General features: G+C 35.4%; 1 protein-coding gene across 1 annotated transcript in view; it reads right to left on the bottom strand.

Moving 5' to 3' along the window:
* The window catches only part of LOC113497254, a 90914-nt gene extending 76721 nt beyond the window's left edge, over positions 1–14193 (bottom strand). Inside the window, exon 1 of the mRNA XM_026876726.1 lies at positions 13657–14193. The gene's annotated coding sequence lies outside the window, so the exon portion shown is untranslated. The remainder of the gene's footprint in view (positions 1–13656) is intronic.
* Positions 14194–14498: the final 305 nt, after the last annotated feature.

Here is a 14498-nt window from a genome sequence, read left to right as displayed (position 1 = left end):
TATTATATTATTTGTTTGACCTATTGAATAGCGGGTCCTCGTTAAAATACAGCGGTGCAGTACGACGAGCGAGAAACACGCTCGATATTCTCCGACTGCCCTCACCGCAACCGCCACCAGACTTCCGAGAACCAACTACCCGATTTTATAATTAATAACCTCCTTTGAAGTCACTGTTTCACACTACTCCTTAAGTAGGTACAATGCAAGTACTTTAAACATTACTTCCCCTTGGAGCTTGTTTAAAAAATATACAAAGCTGGGGTCTTTAGTACACATTTCCTTTTCGCCACACCGAAAATTATAGCCGCAGGCCCCATTTATAATTACGTATCTGCAAATAAACTCGCAATTTTAATGTTTTCGAATATTTTAGACACATTTTCCTGGCATTAAACTGTAAAAATACGGTCAGTACTATCACTCTAAATTACAGTAAATATAAGAAAAACGGTGCGCCACCATTTCACGGTTGGTCGCCAAAAATACTCTGTGTAACGTCGGAACGTGGGTACTTCCTCTTCTTACAAAATTTCTATAGGTAATGGAAATTCGCTTTGTGAACCAACATCTTTGGAATAGAAGACTTGTGTGGAGGACACAAACTCAATGCAGACTCTATTAAACTTTCAAAACGTCTCCGATGAGGGATGTGGGTATAATCGAAAATTCAAAGATCTTATCATTAGTTTACGGCGAAATAATTATCAAGGAGTTCGAGTTCACTATGTAACTGTATTTGTTACATAGTTAATTAAATAAGCTAATTAGATCCGTGCTTAGAACTTGGTGCTCAGGTTTAGTATAGACAGCTAGTTGCCATTCCGGGAAAGTTATAAAAGTCTAATGAGAGAAACGGATGTGTTAGTTTGGTATATTTTTAGTGTTCAGTCCTGATAATGAGGAGGTCGATACTTTAATTATGAGGTATTTGTGTTTTGAACATACTTCCCGTTTTTAGGTGTCAATATTTTTTTAAATGTTAGACATTATAAAACATAAAGTGGGAATCAGTTTAGCGGAATTTAAACTAAGATAATAACGATATTTTACGTCTTACTGCTGAGCACTGGACTTGACTGGACAGAGCAAAACATCTCTCGCCATAAAGAAGAGGTTTTAGATTAAATCTCATAATTGCTTACTTTAAAAAAAATTAGTTATAACAAAACTGCTTGGAGGTTTATAGCTGTAATTCGTTTTATAAAATTCTAAAATCGAACGTAATATGTAGATACTCTCAATTTTTCTTGGTAAAAACATATCGCGGATTATGTTACACATTTTTATGAATGCAATTTAGTGTTAAGTTGCAGAGAGCTCGAGCCTTCACACCTACAACCTACAACGACCAATTACACGCTGAGGAGGCGTTAACATGTGATACTACTACGGCCTCCTTACTCCTGAGAGCTCGTTAAGACTTTTCTGGCGTCACTCCTAGACCGCAATAACCAGATTTTATACTCGTGATCGAAGGAAGGAAGTGGACTTTTGCTAAGGTATCATATATTTTCAATGTTTAATCAAGGAATTGTAATTTAATTTAAAAGAAGATTGAGTTAACGGCTTGTAAAAAGAACTTTTGGTCAGTGAAAATTGTGTCTATTTAAGACATAAATAAATATAACCTATTTTTTTAACATACAATAAAACACGAAATCTTGGAATCTCTGTTCGTGGAATCGAAATTCACCAAAAAGTAGGTACTTGAAGAATTTTAAATCAAACTTTGACTTCTAGAGTCAACTTTGCAAGCTAAATGTCCACAAAAGCTCATCTTTATGTAAACCGGAACTTAAAGGCACATAAAGGTAACAAAGCGAGAAACCTCAACAATAATACTGCAGGAGCCTGAAGAGACGAATTCTCATTCAACTAAAATAGGAGCTGCCAAACACTACTTCGTTCTTGTATTATTGCTCTCTGCTAGAATATTACCACGCTATAACTACATATAAGTATTATTAACTATGACTTGAATTCATTTAGAACGTGCGAAATATGTATTCTTATATATTATATCGTTATAAGTCTTCCCAACACTTTAAAATCCTTTATTTAAGACGTTGCATTTATTTTAGTGTTTCGACATTCACTAAGATTTACGAGGGATCAGTCAATTGATTGACTCACAATAATCTTTATTTTTAAGTGTATTGTTATTTACTTCAGCTCAAGTTAAGTCGGAACTAAATCCGTATTGGAAGCAATTCAAACAAACAATATCTTCGATCGAGCCGCGGCGTGGCGCAGAAGCACATTTGTATAATTGCCAGTCCCACGCATGATTGCACAAAAACATTCCTTGTTATCTCCGATCGAGTTCCACCAATAAATACAAACAAACCCATAGGGGTGCTTACTTTAATTTGTGACTTTTTAATTTTATTACGTCCGTAGCGCTTTAAGGAGATTAAACACGAATTGAACGAGTTGTGACCGTGGAACTGTATGGTGAAGTAATTATTTTTTGTTAGGGTGTTGAGTTTAATGGGCCGGTGACATGTGGTCGAGCGCGCCGACCCAGGCGGGGATTAACTGTTATAACATCAGCCCTGGACATATGGAAAACTTGTCCCGACCACGAAACGTGACCTCTGTTATTGCTCTACGAACACATAGCTATAAACTCATAGACATGATCGTCACCACGGTAATTTATCATTATTTTAAATAAACAAAAACTCTTTACCTAAAAATCCCTTAAGAAGTTCCGTCGCATTAGAATTTTTAAATATTTATAAGGAATACATTTTACGAATTCAGTCGTAAATAAAAACAAGCAAAGCTTATTTGTTTTAAAAAATACCAAATATCTGTTCTGTATAGAAGCCATTTTAAAACAAAGATAAAAGTTGTCTACTTCTTTCAGATAATTTTTTGTCACATAATGCAAAATTATGCAAACTGCAAGTAAGTAAGTATGTGCTCTAAGTGCATCCTTTGTGCATAAGTAGTGAAAGGCTAGTAACACGCCACTCCTCACATTGTATGCATAATAGTCAACCTTAAGAGAACACTGCTTGTTGGTCTTTAATGCTGCAATATTTACAAGTTTAACGTTTTTGAACTTATTTTATGAGCGCTAACTTTGTTCGTTCAATTTACGTAGAGTAGCACGCGATCGCGAGATTGTACCTAAATTTGGCATTACCATTCATATGGATGGCTGAGTGGAGTCAATTATACAGCATGGCGGGTGTAGCAGCGCGCTGGCGGCCCGCGGGCGGCGCGCGGCGAGAGCGCTATAAAACGCGGCTCGACGGCACTCGACGCTCGTTCCCGATCACTTTGATCGGCCCGGATGTCACAGTCGTTTCAAACTGTTTCGCCAAACTGTCCGCCAATAAATACAGCTTAAATTTAGAATAATTCGCAACAGCCCCAGGGACCACGATTCATAGTTCATAAAGCGATCCAGCAAGTTGTTTACTGCGCTATTAATGTAATGTGTCACAATCCTGGAATACGGTTCCGAACGAAACGTGACGTTAAACAGAAACGAACTGTGCCATATCGTGATAAAGAACAATAACAATTCTACTTTGATAGTTTCTTTATGAAATTCTGGATTACAAATATTATTAAAAAACAAACACAACATAAAAAGTACACAAAAATATTTCAAAAGCAAACACGACTTTGCATATAAAAATATTAACATTCAACTATTTGTTTTGTGTTTGCAAAATGAGTCATAAAACTTTATTATTTGTTTAAAAAAATACTGTTTGCAATATTACGGCGATCGTTAGCATAATGTTATTATTATTAAAAAACAAACTTAAAGATTGAAATTGGTAATATGCAATCAATCATCATGGGAAACTTTTTATAGACATTGAGCTTATTCATAAAACCTCTGATTTAAGCTTGATCATATATGTAAATATTCGGTATTAAAATAAGATGTTGGTCGGCTGACAGTTGACACATAGATCGGGATCGGCGGTCACATCGCTACGCGCAGATGTCGAACCCGCACTCATTTGCGACAATCGCCGCTGCCATTGACGACTGATTGCTTAATTGCTTCGTTTAATCAATTGACCGCTTGAGAAACGCACTCCCGCCCTGCGGACGCGACTCGGTTGTTACTAAACTCCGGGTCAATAAATCCTTCGATTAAACTACGGTTTATTAACGAATCCGTTGTAATGTTCACTGGTGCTATTAAAATCTAATGCCATGTCCCGAATTGTCGATGATAACGGGGAAATAAACTACAGTTACAGTCTAGTTGGCCTTCTGTTAGATTACTGAAGCACGCCAGTCGGTGAGACACGATTTATTAGAAAATGTCCATCATTTATCAGTTACATATTAAATACAACAAAATATTTGATCATATGTATAGCTACGACTGTATCGTAACTATATTAATATAGTTGTATTAGTTATCCTGGATAATATGGACATAACAATATTTTATATTATATCTACAAGACAACTATTATTATTAAAGTAATTAACAAGTTGAATATTTGTCTCTAAACAATTGTAGTTGAAAGAACATAAATATAGCACTGCGATAACAATTAATTTTGTCTGATGAGAAACTAAATTAGAACCAGCGGGGGCAGGCTAATGAGGTCTGGTTTAATAGTTCAATTGAGAGGGATAGTGACATCTGCTTATACAACTTCAACCCTGTCTTTTGCAACTACTAGCCTGATTTTGAATTTTAATACAAGACCTGCAGACCAGCAAAATTTCGCAAAGCGGTGACAATCACAAATCGCTCAAATGAATTGAACTGATAGCTCGAAGTCACGTCACGTTGAAAAAGTAGTCATACACAGTAAAGTACATCGTCTAGGTCATGGGTAGTTCTCCCTATACTCTAAAACATAGGCAAGACCCACTGCCTTAGCACTGGAACCAGAGTAGACAAGATATATTTTGTTTTTGTCGCCGATTTGAATAACAATAAAATATACAGGAATCTTTTGAACTACTTCACGTATCTGATAAACATCAAAGACTGGGGGGGGGGGGGATTAGACAGCGAATAAGCTATGACGTCATCTTCTAGGAGAGCTAAGACACTTGTTTCTGCTTCTTTTAATTCCATGACCTAGAACAATTCAAAAAAGGAGGTACATTTATTAAATGTACTCGTTTAACTCTCTAAAATAAAAGACGCCCGTTTGAAACGTGCTGCTCAAAATATTAGCTTTGCCTCTGATTGCGTGGCTGTTGTTCCGAGCATTCACCAGCCGAACGGTTGGCTGAACTTAGTGAACTTTCATTAATTATCCAAGTCAAGTCTAGTAATCTATACACTGCTGGAAGTGGAACTAGTTTCTGCTGCAGTCAATAAATTTACCTATTTCAACAACAAGGAGTTTTCACGAAATCACTTATATTAACTATGATACAAATTAAGTAGAACTATTAGCATGAGGAGTAAAAGTAATATCCGAGGTCCCAATATTGTTTAATAGAAACGTCTTTCTTTTAGGTATTTAGTATTTTTAGTAAAATTGTAAAACGCAAAATGCTTCTTTGTACGATATGGTGTCATTTATATTTAAAAGATTAACATATTGAATTTCTTATCAGTTCTTCTTCATAGCAACATAATGACATTTTGAATCCAAGCTTCTAGAGTTACCAAAACTGTACTTCACGTTTCTGAGGCGCCTGTTTAAGGCCATCTGAAAAATTACAATTTGGTTTTCGTTTCACAGTACCATTACTAGTTATGTTATTTGATTGTATTCCAGAACATTGTTAATCTGATAGTGTTCATGAGCTTTTGTTGCCGACTGATTTAATGTATTGTGCAAAAAAGGCTTCCAGATGTGCCTCCACTAACAAGCAGGTATAATACCTCATGACAAAGCCTATTGCTTCCAATTGGCTCCGTCTCAGAAATCCAGCACGTACGGTAATCCTTTTATCCTATTTAGGCCAAGAATCGAGCTTACGTTCAACCCACACAAACATTATTAAAATTACATAAATTATATCAAACGCGACATACTAAATTCGATACACTTTAATAATTTGACCTCTGTTAGTCAAGCTTTCTATTAAATTGTTCCTTTAAATGATAACAGACAGTTTACCACGTGCTTTTAGTGATTAGTTTAACAAATTATTACGGGAAAACCGTTTTATTGAAACGATCGTGGAAATAGAGTTTGTTGAACTAATATTAGTCAGCCGTTTTTTTAATTTGACTTTTTGATAAATTAAGCGGCATTGGAAAATGAAATATAGTTAGTTAAACGACTCCATTCCCATGACGTACAATGAGCGAAAGACTGCCTTTGAAAAAGCCGTTCGGGCGATCCCCAAGGATTCGGCCCAATTGCTAAATGAAGTTATTTTTTTTTATAAAATGCATGTAGTTTGGAAAGGTGTACTGAGTTTTGTTAAATTAACTAAACATAGATTTGAAAATTATTTAATTAAAAAGAAACTATAGCTAAACGTGAGCCACGAAGCTAAAAAACTCAGAGATCCACTTAAAAAAAAATTGCATCATCTATTTGACAGTTCTTGTTGTTGTTTTGTTACTAATGACTTAAGTGATAGTTCACGTCACCCTATCCAACAGGGTTGCCATTGTCGGCGTTCCACTTGTAATAGTTATTTGCAGTGTTACCAGATCGATAACACGCTCAGACACATTCCCTCGTCAATTGAGTTAACTATTTCTGGAGTCATTGTTAATCTTAGCTCGGTTTCCGTCTAGCTAACGAGACTCAAACCAGATCAGGTTTATAATACCTCACAGGGTGCTATTATTTAAAGTTTACTCGTACTCGTACCAATACAATATACGACATGGTTCCATGAGCATTGAAAGTTTGTCTGAGAAACATAGGTTGTATTCTCGAGATGTAAACGTCAATAAACTTATTCCTTTATTAAACTTTGTTTGTTTTGCTTACAATTAATTAGGCCAGAAATATTCTTTGAAAAGGACAAACGGAAGCAAAAAAACAAACAGTCTATCGTTTTGGAACCCCTTTTCGGGTTCATTCGAGAGCTGACTATCACACTTATATTGATTTTTTTAGCTATTATTAGTTATGAAAAATCATAGCAACGAATTTCTCTATTAACGCGCTCTTTTCAAGTAATAATTCTAAAGTAGGTTATTACTGTCCTGGAGAAGAGGAATGCAGGTGCCGCAAACAACGAAAGTTTCTCAGCGAGTCAGGACAGACGCCAGACTTATTACAATAGTGGAAGAGCGAACTCTTATAATTTTGCGGCTGTACGTCATAGAGAATCACCTTGGTATGCACAACCTGAACTACGGATAGTACCTAATTAGCTATGGTATATTTTTACATAATTATCTGGCTTACAGCAAATTGACTGAGGGAAATGTAAGAAAACTTTTAACTTGAGCCTTAAAATAGAGACATGCCTTAGTTAAAGGGAGATATCGCTCTACATGATGTAGTACACTGTCTTGCTCACACAACTGCCTCACTAATAAATATGCAATTTAAAAATATGAACGTTAAAAGTTTGATTAAAGTTTCGATTGCAACGTTTTATGGCGCCAAATGGCTCGTCAATAATTGTTTAACGACTTGCCAGATTTTATGTTAACGCTGATGAACTTGCCAACAAAGATGGTGCGAAGGAAAGATTTGAATTTTAACATTTTATTTAAATCATTTTATCAGTCTAAAATTAAAACTGTTCTTGAGTTTAAAAAATAACTACTAGTTATGGTATATACACTGCACAAAATGGTTACTTAAATGCCAAAAAACACACGAAAATTTTGATAACGATAATAAGAACGTGAAACTAATTTAAGTTCTGCTTCATAAACAAATGTTATGGAACACTTATTTTTCCCACTTCAGAATCTACTCGAATGCATTCTACATAATAATGACTTCATTCCGTCAGAGGACTTGTAAACAAACCCAAGATGAAACCACTTGAACAAATGACAGCGCTTGGTTAGCGGATTGGCGATTACTGTACTCGCAATTATCAAGAAGGGTTCTTAACTCACTGTACTGAGGCTATTTCATTTACATGTACAGTGTACACAAACATTCCAGTTATGTTACAAACAAGAATAGAGAATGAGCTGATTCTCTTTCGTTTTTATAAGTTTATCTAATCCTCTCTGAATCCTAAGTCACTTTACTAGTTGAATAATAGATTATGTTGTTAGAACCTCGCATTATAGAAACTAAATCCTAACTAAACAGCACCAATAGTTTCCGTAACATGCAGTTCTGAAATAGGTGGGCACAAGTTCACGAAACTAAGTAAGCAAGCAATTTCGCTTCACATTTTAGTTGCGTAGTGATTTCAATTAGGTAGGGTATGTAAGCTCCCCTGTACCCGACGCCGGTTAAATCAAATAAACCGCATTTACAGAATGAAAAGTTTATTCGCTTCTAACCACGTAAAATAATACCACTGAACTCTGAAAGTCTATATAACTTACTACGGTTTTTGAATTTAAATTTAGATAGGGTTAACTCCGAATGTTTTCGGTACGGTGTTTTACTTGCCATGGAGTTGTTCCATGCCACTATGGTCGAGGTGGATCCAGGCTTATTAAGAGAGAGATTTGAACACAGTCAATACTAAACAAAAAAGCTTAAACTGGATAAGCTAAAATTCATTTAAACATTTATACCGTTCGGGCCTCCTTCTTGGGATAAACCAAGTGATATGAAACTGCTCGATAATAATATTAATATTATTTACAAAAACATAACCTATTTGCTGAATACATAACATTACTCATAGGAATAACGAAAAGTAAAGTAATGTGACGCATTATTATTGTTGATAAAAATATGTCAACGAAATATTTTGTGTTATCTCTAGTTTTCAGGGAGAGTACCATTCGTTTTCGCGATATTTCCCTTTGTATATAAATATGCCCCAGGATAGTTCCTTGCGGGTTGTATATGGTTCACGAGGGAGGTACACATCCCAAAGTGGACCTTTACGGACTGCTACATTCACTTTAATAGATATTCAAAAGGGTAATTATAATTTCAAGGTAAGACGATCGTGAACTTTCCGTCCCTTAGAGCCATAGAGGTTTAATCACTTATTAATTAATACTATAATACGAAACTTGTTTAGACGGTTGGATGTTTGTTAGTCACACATCACGAGACGGATTTACACAATATGGCGTGAGCTACACAAATGGAATACTTGTCCTGAAATGTTGCGGTAGTGACAGCATAATACGACAAACTTACAGTGCCCGTCGGGGAAATTAGGACTTACATTCAACAGCACATAATATACGTCAAAATGTGTTTTAATGCAATGACAGTTCTAACAATATGACGCTGTAAATGTCAGCTTTGGATAATTTTATACAGAACTAGGTTTTATTCGTGGTTTCGTCTTAGCCTGAATAATAAATGCGAAAATGAGTTCGTTTATTACGCTGTCAAGGCTTTTGCTGAACTGTGTTTGATGAGTATGACTGTGTGAGACTAAGTTTGTGTGAGCTGCACCTTTATGACGCTAGCGTAGCCTAGAGGCAAATTCAAAATGTAAACGTTTCTAACTGATGTTTTATTTATAAGTACGCATAAGCAACTCGACATTGCACATTAATGTAAAATACCAACATTCATCTCATTTCATTTCTCACTTTCTCATTTCTTTTATAAATTGTTCTATAATGTTTGCATCAGTTTTTCCACAGCAATTATGCGAAACATAAAGAACAATTTACGCAGACAAAACCACAGGTGCTGCAACTGACCTTTTTTATAACAATAGGGCAAAGGCTACTCAAACAGAGCGTTCAGAAGCTTTTTCAAAAGCTTGTTCACTGAGCACTCGTTATTAATATTATAATAAGTTTTTTCTGTTTATCTGTTACATCTAATACTAACAAGATAAACCTGCGTGTTTGTTTATTTAGCTTGAGGTATTTAGAACTAACCAATTACTAGAGCTACTCTAGGATTCCAGTATTTCTAATTTGAATTTTGCAAAATGTTTGCGTTTTAAATAGTTCAGGGTAAGAAAACATTAATTTTAGCTAATTTGGGCTACATGCTGACTACATTTTACATTTGAAAAAATATTCCGTACATAAAGTTTTGAGCAGGAAAAAGTTAATAAAAATAAGTTAGAATACGCCAAAATATGCACATATTGTTCCCCTTGCTACAAATGAGCTGGTTGCTTACATAATGAGGTTCAAGCGAGACATTTTTCGCAGACGTTCAAATAAAGAAAACAAATGAAACTCGCCTGCTTGTATTAGTCATAGGGGGAGACTTTTCAACACTTAGTAGTCAAAGAGTACACAGAAGGAGAAAAATAAAGCTAGCTAAATAGTAGCTGCGTATAATGATAGTTTTTACAAAATTATCAAATTATAGCTAAATTTACGTGAAATTTTTGTTCTGCTAAAACTGCATTCATTTACATGTAGCTAATCAATGAGGTCGCCCGGTCGTACTGAGTTCCATTTATTATCGCAGACGTTAAGTAGGAATATCATCAAACGATCTATCCATCATTTAAATTAAATATAAGATTGTAACCGCACCGCGTGTTTTGCTGATTCCAAACAATTGATCAAAAGACAGATTTTATCGCGAAATTGTTTTTCTCTTGTCTCATCTGTCTTCGTCGCATTTTATACTTTGACAGCTGTTTGAACATGGACATTGGACGTTTATTTATACTAACTGAATATTACTGTTTTCATATTAATACTGTTAGTCTCTTTTCGACAACGATAGCTATACATGATGTCAAAATTATTACGCTAATTTATACGCTAAGAAAGAAAACCACTACATTTTTATCATACTTTAAACTTAATTAGAACCTAAAAGATTAACATTCAGTAACATCCACTCAAAAAATTTAATCTCCGAAATACCTTTACAGACCGTACGAAATTCTTTTGTCTGGCTCTATAGGAAACGTTAGAAGGATGTGTACATAAATTAATGAAAGCCCTGAAGTGCGTTTAAAGGAGTGGGTGGACAAAGAAAAGGACTGGCCCACAAGGGCGACATACGATTTCATTACGGCCGAATGTAAGTACTCATGTAAGCTAAGTAGTGTTTACTGAACGACTTTGTCTTAGGTTTACGTTATTTGGGCTCAGTACGTAGAGAGAGGTTAGGAGGACTTCGTTAATCGTTTATTAGATAAGGGATGGTATTTGAAATTAAGATTGATTGGAGAATATGGAATATACGCGGTTGATATACCTACTACAAAAAAGGTGTGACCGTATACAATCGGTAATAATTAATTAATAAGATTTACTGTTGGCATGTCATCCATCGCTACCCCTTTCGCTTCAACAAATGATTATCCGTTGATTCATCTTTACATAAGATATAGTTAAGGGGTCATCAAAGCACGTCTTGAACGTTTAAGTGTCTGTAAAATGTACTCAAGTGCGGGGCCATTTTTAATTGCTCTCACTCAATGGCTTTTGACGGCCAAATGGCAGGCGACGGGACGTCCGCCTTGTGCTTACAAGCTAGTAACGTTCACAAAGATATGAAACTACGGGATCATTGTCATGGAGGAAAATATGTTTGACGTAGACCGTAGTTTTTGACGTTTTAGGATTTGGTTTGGGTTGTTAATTTTTCAAATGGGTGTACATGTATCATGAATCTAAAAAAAAACCTTCAATTATGAGACTAGCGTAATATTAAATTACTCCAAAAAATGGGTAATCTAGTATTGTATCAATACAGTAGAATACATTACAAAAAAAAAAACAAACTTAAGCTAAAAAAAATACAAAAACATTTTGATTGCAAAATCCGTGGTCATGTGTTGAGCTTATCTCTGCTTAACGATCAAATCTTTTAAACAACGAACCAATATTTATTCCTGGCCTAGATTTAGCACGTGACTTGTGTGTCGGAGTGCATCCGCGATACAAACCAAGACTCGTACGTTAGGCTCTTGAGGTGGGCATTCACGATCAAGCCATTTGTCTGACTTGAAATGGTCAAACGTCAAAGGAAAAAAAACATAAATCGAAAATGCTATTTTTTACGTGTTCTATAGGATTGAAGAAAGCTTTTCTCTTTAATGATAGTTTCAACACTCTAACCCTCAACGAATGGACGAACATTATAAGCGCAGGGCCATCACCATATGACGAGATTGGCAATCAAAATATTACAATGTAAATCCCTGCGATTTGGCGCAATGTGCATGACCGTGAATGTACCATAGCAGAGCGTTTAGCGAGGAGCTTAACGTCTAAACAGAATCCTCACGTACTACTGTGAAATCAGTAGTACCAAGAGCATGTGTTATAGGGGCTTATGATCGTCGAGATCGTAATGTATTGGGACAACCCCCACTAATCTCTATGTGATATCGCTATCATAATCATTGACTGCTTATGCCAGTTATGTGTCTTATAATACATTATGGTATAAAGTTTTGAGTATATGTATATTTAGGGGCGATACGTCATTTCGTTGATACCCGTTCTGTTATTGTGAATTTATTCATTCATCGGCCTAGCCTTTCCCCAACTATTTTGGGGTCGGCTTCTAGTCTAACCGGATTCAACTAAGTGTTATTGTGATTATTGAAATAAATAATTATAAAAACAAAATATATTTGTAATTTCAAAACACCTGAATCAATTCTGGTCTATCAAAAACTTGACCACTTAAACTTTTTATGCTGTCTTGTTCGTTAGAATTTGGGTCGTTCTGCTTTTTCATGTGATTTCAGTAGAATTAAACGTGTAGGTTAATTCTATAATTAGATAATATGATATTAAAAATAAAAAATCATAATTTGTCACTCTATGAAAGTAGATTTATTGATTATTTTTGCGTATTTTTAGCGAAAATATTGCAAAACTGAGGCCAGTTTTATCTTCCTATCAATAGGCTTTGTAACCAAAATTACCCTTAAATTAAATTATTTATAGCTTCTATAAATGCTCGTACATACACACGAATTTCATTGACAAAGGATTATGTAGAGACGGGTAGGTAACTCCCACGTTCAACCGGAGAAAACAATTCAAGAAGGTGCAGTACAGGCTATAATAGTGTTATCCATTCACTTTTAAGAACAGATAGTATTTCTTATAACATGATAAATAAAAGTCTTAAGGTTATCAAGATTCCGCACTGCTCTACACCTCAGTAACTAGGTACCTATATTTTTACCCCAAGTCACATAAAACAAAGTAAAACTTACATTAATCAGAACTTTATACTTATATTATGTCCTTAGGGCATGAACAGGGGTACTTAGTAACGAACAAACACATTAAATACAGCCTGAAATCTCACGTACAACCATTTTTGTATCTAGTACTGAATAAATATATTCATAAAAGCATTTTAACGTGGTAACCTAATAAAATATTCCAACATGCATTATTCATAAAAATATGACGCATGCACGATGCATGCATACAATTTATTATGTATTTGGATTAGGGGTTACCAACTGCTTGTAATTTATTACATAGGTCACTGAAAACCCTTTTCGTGTAGTATAACACTCACTTAGAAACTAAGTTTCTATGTATTTATAATTTAAAAATATATTTTTATTATATCAACTTAAATGATTGTTAACACTCAGTTTATCAGTTAAAACTAAATCATGTAAAGATATCTTTTTTAACCAAAATATTTTTTTGATAATGTTACTTACCCATAAAATGATTAAAATGCATCCATTGCAGAGCAAGCAGTGCAATATCCAAAACTATTCAACGATAAACAGTTAACCCAAACTTTTAGCATGCACAGAAATTATTCTACGACACAGCACTATATAAATAAATTGCACAAATTGCATCCAATTTGGTCCGGGGCACTGCGCACTTTCCCAGTTCGGAACTTCGACAAAGTTTACGTACGTGCGGAGGTACTAGCGGTGTGCGGGCGGGCGTCCGTGCGAGGCCGGCGGCCGACAGCGCGAGAGTGATCCAACAAGCGCGACTCGCGCCGGCAAGCGCCAGCTTTAGCCATCGCTCGGTCATCCGTTACCGCCCATACGCCTCAGTTCCACCCTCCTGTTGCCTCGACCAGATTGTTCATATTTCACTCGCGTATCCACTAGTAAATTCAATAATCCGTTATTAAAAATCCTGCGAGCCCTCAGTAAAGTTTCAGAAAATTTTCAGTAATTAACGCATCCGTACCTGTTTTATGTTTTCAACATAAATAACAGTAAACGAGTCGCGTATCTCCGACCCGCAGACAGGTTAATTTTCATATTGTTGCACTCGCATCATCTACATAAAGTCCGACTTAAATGCGGTGCTGTAACAAATTATTATTGTTCACAAAATAACATTTTATGCATGGTTATGCATGCAGATGAGATAGCACCCAGACAAGAAGTTCGTGGAGATTCTTGTATGCACTCTGATAGAACTTATGTAATACCTAAACGTAGTCATAACAAGGATAATATAAAATTGGAGAGTGTTAGGTTGGTTTTTTTTTGAAAACCCGTATTCTGTTTGGTTTGAATATCAGTTCGACATA

Source organism: Trichoplusia ni, chromosome 9, assembly GCF_003590095.1.
Source record: "Trichoplusia ni isolate ovarian cell line Hi5 chromosome 9, tn1, whole genome shotgun sequence".
Lineage (NCBI taxonomy): Eukaryota > Metazoa > Arthropoda > Insecta > Lepidoptera > Noctuidae > Trichoplusia > Trichoplusia ni.
The sequence above is the reverse complement of the archived record's forward strand: the minus strand, read 5'-3'. Positions and strand labels throughout refer to the sequence as shown.